The following is a 7,652-nucleotide window of genomic DNA, read 5'->3' as shown; positions in this document are numbered from 1 at the left end:
GACAGTCATTCCATCTATCTACAGCATCATAAATGATCATGTCACAGCTTTCATCCATCATAGTCTGTATTGTAACATCAGTTTCGTAGAAAATGCACTCTTCTTCTACACAGCTTGTACAAAATATCCAAGACAACTGTCTGTATCATCTGTAGATCGGGTGATCAACCAAACACTTTCAAAGCTTGGACTAGAATATGATTAAGATACGGTTTCAATAATCTATCAATTAGTTCTTCAAAGTTTGAAAAGAAAGAAATACTCATCATCAGTCTCATAGAACAGGTGTGATTCATATGATATGATTGATCATCCTGTCACATGTCAAATCACAGCTACAATTACTACAGTTCATTTCAGTATGCTTATGATCAGGATCATGTATTCTGCAAATGGTTGTATTGTTTGACTGGTCTAATGATAACAAATGGATACATGTGAGATTTAACGTCTGAATGACCTATAGTAAACCCTTATGTGTATTGATAGGGCTGTGTCAGTCTTTTAACTTTCAGAAAATACTCTTGAACTAACACTGTTAATTTTACATCGTTCTTCTATTGCATTATTTTATAATAGTTTATTCAGTTTTTAAAATACTAAAGTAATATTTTGAAATTCATGGCATTTCAGTAAACATCAACAGTTTTGACAGCTAAACTGTGTAAATATATCATGTTTGTTGTAATCACTATAGTTTTTCCATGAAGACCAATAAGAAGGGTTGTTTTACAAGTATTTGTTAAGTATCTAGTTGTGTGTAATGGTTGTATCGAACATCACACCATACAAACACTTTACTAACTACACACATGCACAAACAAACACTGTACTGACACACTATTTGTGCTTTAGATGTGTAAAAGTAAATTACATTTTGCAGTCATTGTCCTGCAGATCGATACCGCGTAAGTGACTGAAGATCTTTGTGAAAGTGAACTTTCTTAAAAGAACAAGTAACATCAAGCTGTGGTTATTAAGTAAATCAAAGTGATAAAACATCTGACTGAGCTCTCTGTCATTTTATTCTGAATTGAAGGGTCTGTGTCCAGATTTGAGTGTAAACACTGATGACAAATGTAAAAGAAGTGATACTATGTCCACACAACAGCAAAAATAAGAGATAAACTCATCATAGAAAAACCCTCAACCATGAAGTTTCGCTATTTTACTATTTTTTATTCATATGCAACATTCTGTAGTCATATGTCACATGCCATTAAAACCCAGAACTGTATTGTGATTTAAGTAATATTTAAAATACTTCAACATTTGTTCAAAATTGACCCGGATGTTTGTTGGCTAATAAATAAATCTGGTACTCTGGCAAATTATTTTATTCCAGGTTTGGAGTAACATTTATTGTGGTTCAGTCAACGCATCGACAAAGTTAATGTACTTACATTAGTGTAATGTATAGAAGGACTGATCGTTGTGAATTTGATATTATAATGATACTTACCTGTGTGTGTGTGTGTGTGTGTGTGTGTGTGTGTGTGTGTGTGTGTGTGTGTGTGTGTGTGTGTGTGTGTGTGTGTTAAAACTGACATCTTTGTAAACTAGAAAATATCGCAACATTTAAACAAACAACTATTTACAAATGAGGATAACTCTACAACAAACAAAAATCCAATTGTGGCAATAGAGGAACTTTTGTGAGTAAATGCACACCTGTAAACATGTTACTTCATCAGTTATTGGTAGACTTTGTGGTTTTCTTGAAATAAAAATCAGTAAAGCGATGATCAGTTGGCATCACAACAGTACACATTTTTGTTTACATGTACACGTTTCTGAGTGTGAGGTTTGATCCAGGAATGAGTAAATTAATGCCAAAAATATGAGTGTCAAAGTAAACTCAGCCTTTGCATTTGTGTTTGACACCCCACTGACGTAACAGTACCATGAATGTAGTTTCAGGGTGTGAATTAAGTGTTAAAATATCTTGTGTGTGTATATCACAAGTCATTTGATTGTTGTCCAGTATGCTAGCACCCCATTTCTTTGAAATGTTCACACTTGAATTGACATGGGTTTTATGATAACTGTGTACAGCATACTATAAAAACCTCTGAATTTGAACTATTGATTTAGCAAATGATTTCTAAAAACTTACTATTCTTTTAAGTAATTATATTTAATTGTTGCCTGTATTACAAAGAGCAATACTTCTTTAACCACATCTCTACCATGTTTCACAACGTTACATGGAGCACTTGATGGGTAAAAGAAAAACTTTTATAACAAAATAAACCCTTTTATCTCCCTTCTTTCACACTTTTGGTTGTCACCATGCTTTTCAATGAAAGCAAGCCATAAAACACCAGGAAACTCATGGCACCATATTGTTTTGCTGAACAGAATTACACAAGACCCCATCAGGCCTGATCAGGGGTGTGTGCGTATTCTGAAAAAACCTCCCACCCCAGACCTCTGACTTCCTGTAAGAGCTCAGTATCGATTGAAAGACTTTGAGTGGAAAAATGTAAGAATCTTTGTTACATTTTACAATGAATGTATGGTATTTCATTTAAAATGATCATTGTTGAAATAAAAATGTTAAATACATTTTATGGTAAAGTTTTTGTTCAGCATCTTTAAAGCGTCATTGCTAGAGATGTGTTAGACCACCTAATGTTTAAAAACATTTCTCTTTGTCAAAAAGTAAAAATGCAAGACAACATGAAGAATTACGTGAAATGCTTATCGTGTTTTAGTCATATAAATCAAAACACAAAACTTTATTTTTGTTAAAATATTTGTTCATATTTAAACTGAATGTGTGTTTTGCTGCATAACCGTAGTCTTTGTTTTAGAATCTCATGTTTAAATTAAAAATGTAACAAACCTTTGTATTAAAGATATCGTCAGAATTCTTTAAAAACATTATTGCGTTTTAGTCAAATAAACCTGTTTGCTAAAATACTGTATTGACTAGTGAATGTGGATTTAATTTGCAGCACACCCTTTACACATCGTTTAGAAAGATACTTTTCATGTCTTTAATAAATTTAAGAATCTTTGTGCTAAAGATGCATCTAAATTAGCATTTAAATGTGTTACTGCAATTTAGTAACATAACCGTGTTTGTTAAACTAATGTTAAACGTAATCTTTCGTAACACCATTTATTCCTTATCTTTAAAAGTGAAAATCTGAATGAGTTTGCTTCACAACCAATATCCACTGATTTGGAAACATTGTTAAAGGTAAAAATGTAAGATATTTGTTGTTAGAGCTATAGCTTAAAAAATATATATTATTGTGTTTTAGTGAAATAAAAGTGTTTGCTAAACTAATGCCAAACATTCGCTTGGAAAAATATCATTTTAAAAGAGTAATGCACTTGTTAAACACCCGCTGCCGTCTCACACACAAACGTGTCTCATCTGTGACATTTGCACACAAAATACACTAGATATTCTGTTTTAAATGGGTTGTGTTTTCAAATCTGAAGACCACATGTAATGTAATGAGTTTTTTACTATGGCTTAAAATAAAATATTTTTAGATTGACTACCGAATAATACACGTGTATAAACCTCGTATTACCTAATGAAACGGTTTAACCCCTTACAGAAGTAAACAAACATATGGTTTGAAAGTGTAAACAACACACCGTTCAGCCTGCTTTTTACAACGAAAAGAAGAAATAGTTATATCATTTGTAGCTGTTTGATATTGGCATACTTCTGTCGCTCTGTTCTTTTATGTTGATACGATGTTGCTTGTTGGTTGCATAGTTCTGAGCATTGTACTTTTAAGTTTAATTCTATCATTTTCAGTCACATATCGAGAACTTGCACATCGTTTGGCATTCTCTCTCTATAACGCTTCAGATTCAATTCAATGGTCTCATGTATCCATTGCTTTTATAACCGCCTTTGTCTCTCATGTTTAAGACGTGTTGTTAAACGTACATTGCATTTGTCAAATCTTTTGCAAGTGTAACAGTTATGTTATTTCATTAGGCCTACTTGTCAATGCCAGAAGATAAATCACACAACCACTCAGACTATTTCACAAAGACAGTTTACTTTATTAAACATCAGATTAATAAGTCCAGGCTGCAAATAAATCAACAGATCCTCGTCCTCTCTTTTGCCCGCGTTCCACTTCCTTTCCGCAACAACACCCAGGTGGAGGAATCAAGTCCGGCTGCTCTCTCATAGCCAATCTTGCATTTGCTCATTTTCCCCATTAGTATTCAACAGTTCACACAAGTATGAGCACAATCATCAGAAGGTATTATTTTGGTACACATCAATTTTAAATGTATACCACTCATTGATTTAAGTAAATTGCTCTATTGTTTGAGTTTATATCGGATGTGCATTTTTTATGTCACTTGTTATGACTGTAGGTAAATATAGATGTGACAAATCTGCAGCAGACGAATGCTCGTGAAGAAACGCACCCATGGATATTTACAATATTAATAGTAGCCTACAAATAGAATTTGTGTAAACTATTTCTTGGATGTATGTTTAGTTACACTCTTTTAGAACTGAATAAATCAACATTGGTATGTTTGATAGTTTAATGCCTGAATAATTTGAAAGGACTGTCCAGACTATACCAAAATCCCTGACACTTCGAAATCTTGGTGCGTCTTCACCCCCCGTGTAGTATCTTCACTATGAATCACTACAATAAAGACTACTACATGAATATAGAGTTGAAGGGTTTCTTTACTTCTATTTGCAACGGCACAGCAACAGACATAAACACTGCCTGCATCCCGCATAGCACATCTTCTTCAACTCCCTTTTCAGGATAGAACACAACACTTGTAATACAATGACACCTAGTGGTGACTCCAGGATACTACACCCCGCCACAAAACATTTGCCGATCGTCGCCTTAAAGTCTGGATCAAAAACGCCTTATTAATTTGATTGGAAAAATGCAATACAACACGTGTTAAAGTTACAATTTATAATGCATACTATTTCAACGGCAATATTGCGTTTGCCAATCTGAACATTTGGTTTAAAATACGTTTTAGTCTCTGGTAAAAATAAATAGCCTAACCCTTGTTAATAAAGTGTCCGTCTAAATGAGTTTGCTCTGCCAGTATCGTCTGTTTGAGTAAAATAAACTAATATCATTCAATATCCACTGTTTTAGAATCTCATGGTTAAAAAAAAAATGTAACAAACTTTTGCATTAAAGATATTTCGTCAGAATTCTATATAAAATAAACCTGTTTACCAAAATACTGACGGTACTCATTTGTAGTGACAAAGCACATGTTTTGTCAGTTAAAGCGCAATTTCCACACACATACCGCACAAATGGTAAAAAGTCACCCCCCCTCCACCCGCCCCTTGGCATGGAAGCCCAATTTTGACACAAAGTTTAGGTAGTTATCTATCCATCAACCCTCTATAGGCCACACACACACACACACACACACACACACACACACACACACACACACACACACACACACACATGTTTAGGTAGTTATCTATCCATCAACCCTCTATAGGCCACACACACACACACACACACACACACACACACACACACACACACATGTTTAGGTAGTTATCTATCCATCAACCCTCTATAGGCCACCACACACACACACACACACACACACACACACACACACACACATGTTTAGGTAGTTATCTATCCATCAACCCTCTATAGGCCACACACACACACACACACACACACACACACACACACACACACACACACACACACACACACACACATACACACATCAACCTTTAGGTAGTTATCCATCCATCAACCCTCATAGGCACACACACACACACACACACACACACACACACACACACACACACACACACACACATATCTCCTAAGCGAAATGATGATATGAAATTAACACAGGTTTTAGGACTGTCTTGCATTTGTCACTGTTCTTAAACCATTATCGCAACCCCTCGCTCATGAAAGGACTGCGTAGAACTGTAAGATTTTTGTGTTAAATCTGTATTTTATAAAGCAAACTATTTTGTTTTTAAAATGTAAGACCTTTTGTTAGTGTTACAGATAAAATTCATTATTGTGTTTGTTAATCTAATATCAAAGATTAAGGATGATAAACTATTTTCAATATTTTTAAAAATGTCTTTGATGTGTTTTGACAATCTGAACCTTTGATCTATAAAAAAGGTCACTGATAAAATACCACATATGCATTTGCTAACGATTTATTTATTATTTTTATAAAATGACTAGCATCCTTTGATTTTGATCAGTCAATATCTACTGTTTAGAAACATCTGTTGTTAGAACTACAATTAAATGAAATATTGTTTTTAATAATACGTGTATTTGTTAAACCAATATCAAAGATTATAGTTGTTGAAAACCACGTCATTGTGCCGAGAATGCCACTGAATTGCCTTTGTTTTCACAGCAGCTCCACGTAGATCAGAGCTCAGTGGATTACCATGCCACACCTCTCCCATACCGGGAGTCGAACCCGGGCCGCCTGGGTGAAAACCAGGAATCCTAACCTCTAGACCATATGGGAGTCTGAGAGGTGTTTAAAAACACATTTTCTCCTCTGTTAAAAGTAAATAACAATCATTAACCATTAAATCCTTATTTTAAAGCAACCATCTGAATGTTTTTTGTCTTATCCAATATCCACTGTTTTAGAAAACACATTTTCACCCTTTTGTTAATAAAAAAACTTTTACCATGTTTGACACCAAGCATTACACGCTCATTAAAGATGTCATTTAAACACATTTTAAACATAATACTGCTTTTTATGTCTTACAATAATAATAATAAATCCAAATGAACCCCCCACACACACATTACTTTAACATGTTTCTGAAAAACAACTCAATGATTACAACAATGAATTATTTCATCATGAACCATACATTATCTTGACATCTCATTTTCAAACCTAAACTCTTTTTAAATACACAGTTGTGGGGGCGGATACCTCTGCAAACATATAACATCAGATATGACCAAACACGTCACACCACAACACACACACCGGAATGGGGGAAGGTGGGTGGGAGGGAAAGAGGGCGGGCGGGGCGGGTGGGGCGGTGCGGGGCGGGGTGAGCGGAAGGGGAAAGGTCAAAGGTACAGCAATTAAGCCATAAATCATTTTTTGACACAAAGTATATTATAAGAACTACTGGTGGGGTCCAGTGTCCACAAAACGATCCCATCGGTGGTCCATGGCTCGAAGGGCGGTAGATTCCTAGTGGCCTGTCTTGCCTGGAGCAGCGGCGAGTGTGAGGATAAGGGCAGCCAGGTGTCCGGGTCTGACACACATGTTATTCGGCCGGTATCCTCCCCGTTGTGCTACTGGACATACTTACTAATTGCCACTTATCCTTTTGGTGGTTGGGAGGCCATTGCCATGGACTCTCTGCTTCAGGCTTTCCATGAGAATGAGAGGGCAAGTGACATCACTGTTGGTGCCCAACTGCTCCGTCTCCTCTCACGGAATTGCCCGCATTCTATACCACTATGAGGGGGTGAGCAAAAGACAGATTCAATGGGCATGGTGTCATGCCTTGGAGAGGCATTTATTGTAAATAATAATAAACAGAAAAAGTCAAAAAGGGATAAAAGTGTCCATGGGGATTAGTGTTCAAAATAAAAGGGGATCTGGCATCCTCGCAGTGAAAGGAG

At 35.7% G+C, this 7,652-nt stretch overlaps 1 non-coding gene across 1 annotated transcript; it reads right to left on the bottom strand.

Annotated features, from left to right (window-relative positions):
* Positions 1–6,447: 6,447 nt before the first annotated feature.
* Positions 6,448–6,519, bottom strand: trnae-uuc (transfer RNA glutamic acid (anticodon UUC)). Its single transcript has one exon. It is a non-coding gene; the product is annotated as a tRNA-Glu (tRNA).
* Between the last annotated feature and the right edge of the window lie 1,133 nt (positions 6,520–7,652).

This window comes from Xyrauchen texanus, chromosome 33 (assembly GCF_025860055.1).
Source record: "Xyrauchen texanus isolate HMW12.3.18 chromosome 33, RBS_HiC_50CHRs, whole genome shotgun sequence".
In the NCBI taxonomy this organism is placed as follows: domain Eukaryota; kingdom Metazoa; phylum Chordata; class Actinopteri; order Cypriniformes; family Catostomidae; genus Xyrauchen; species Xyrauchen texanus.
The sequence above is the reverse complement of the archived record's forward strand: the minus strand, read 5'-3'. Positions and strand labels throughout refer to the sequence as shown.